Source organism: Phodopus roborovskii, unplaced genomic scaffold, assembly GCF_943737965.1.
Source record: "Phodopus roborovskii unplaced genomic scaffold, PHOROB, whole genome shotgun sequence".
Classification (NCBI taxonomy): Eukaryota; Metazoa; Chordata; class Mammalia; order Rodentia; family Cricetidae; genus Phodopus; species Phodopus roborovskii.
This window is the reverse complement of record NW_026126517.1, coordinates 9898281-9899741: the sequence shown is the minus strand read 5'-3', so window position 1 is coordinate 9899741 and position 1461 is coordinate 9898281. Positions and strand designations below refer to the sequence as shown.

General features: G+C 42.1%; 1 pseudogene; it reads right to left on the bottom strand.

Annotated features, from left to right (window-relative positions):
* Positions 1-388: 388 nt before the first annotated feature.
* LOC127231342 (sorcin-like) lies at positions 389-1259 on the bottom strand (annotated as a pseudogene).
* Positions 1260-1461: the final 202 nt, after the last annotated feature.

Genomic DNA, 1461 nt, shown 5'->3' with positions numbered 1-1461 from the left:
GGGGCTTTCAAACCCAGTGAGTTCTAAAGCTTATATGTTCTTTCTAGTATGTGGATTACCATGTGCACTGGTTTGTTTTGCACCCCTGTGGATCTTATATGAGAATATCCCACACAAAACTTTTAACCACATTCCTCAGGGCAAGAAGGAATAACAGCTAAGCCTGATTAAAAGATTTCATGTCACGAGAAAATATATATTATGCTTTGAACATTTTGCATACTTAAGTTTATATATAAGAGGGTTGGCAGGAAAATAAGGCATGGTTGATAATGACTCAAGGATGTCAGACTGGTACAACAGACTTGTTCTTATATTATTAAACTTCAAGAGTTTATTATCAAAATTAAAAACAAAGCTTCAGTTGTATACAAAGCCATAATCCTATTCAATAGTTATCAGGGAGTGTTGGTGGAAATCTGCCCACAGCAGTGAAAGCTGGGAGGAAGCAAGGTGGGCTCCAGTTGGAATGTTGAATATATTCAGACAGCTTTCTTTTAACTGAGACCATTGTAACACACCGAATGAAATCATCATATGAGGAATTCACCATTCCTTGTTGACCAGAATCCTGGCTTCCAACTCCATATGTAAGAATCCTCAGTTTGACCCAGAAGGCAAAGTAGTCATCCTAGGTGATCTTCCCATCAGTGCTGTATTGCTTTGCAATTTAATTCACAGCGTGGAGGCTCAGTCTGAGTCCTGAAAGTCTTCAGGGCCTTTTTCAGTTCCTGGGGATCCATTGTTTCACTGTCGAAATTGATGAAGTGTTGTCCCCAACCATTCAGCACAGCCCAGACCTCTTTAAATTCAATGAATCCCACGGTGCCAGACATATCTCTGTCCAACTTTGAAACCATAGGCGACAAGTCTCCAGATTTAAAAGTTTGTATCCAGGGGTCTGGAGAGATGGCTCAGAGATTAAGGGTACTGGCTGCTCTTCCAGAGGTCTCCCATGGGAGGCCTCACCCTCCCTGAGGAGTGGGTGGGGGGTTGGTTGGAGGAATGGGAGGATGAGAGGGAACTGGGACTGGATGTAAAATAAAATTGTTTTTAAATTAAATAAAAATTAGTTTTAAAAAATGTTTGTATACTCTAGCAATACCAGACATCTCTGCAACTTGTCAACATCAATTTGTCCATCTTGTCCAGCCATAGCAGCAAAGTAGCTTTATAGAGATCCAATTTTGAGTTTGTCCCAGGAACATAGGATCTCCAGGAGCCCCTCTATACTTGTCTGGGTGTCCAGAATACACCATGGGGCAGACTGCACCTCTGCCTTGCACCACTTGACATATTCTTCGATTTTCCTTGTGACTAAACACCTAACAAGAAGCAACCTTGGAGAGCTAGGGTTTATTGTAGCTCTCACTGTTGAGCCTGGAAATGCTTGGCAACACAATGGCTTACCACTGTGGTGGTGGGTGCTTGTTTACATCTGCAACTAATGAGGAGCAGAGC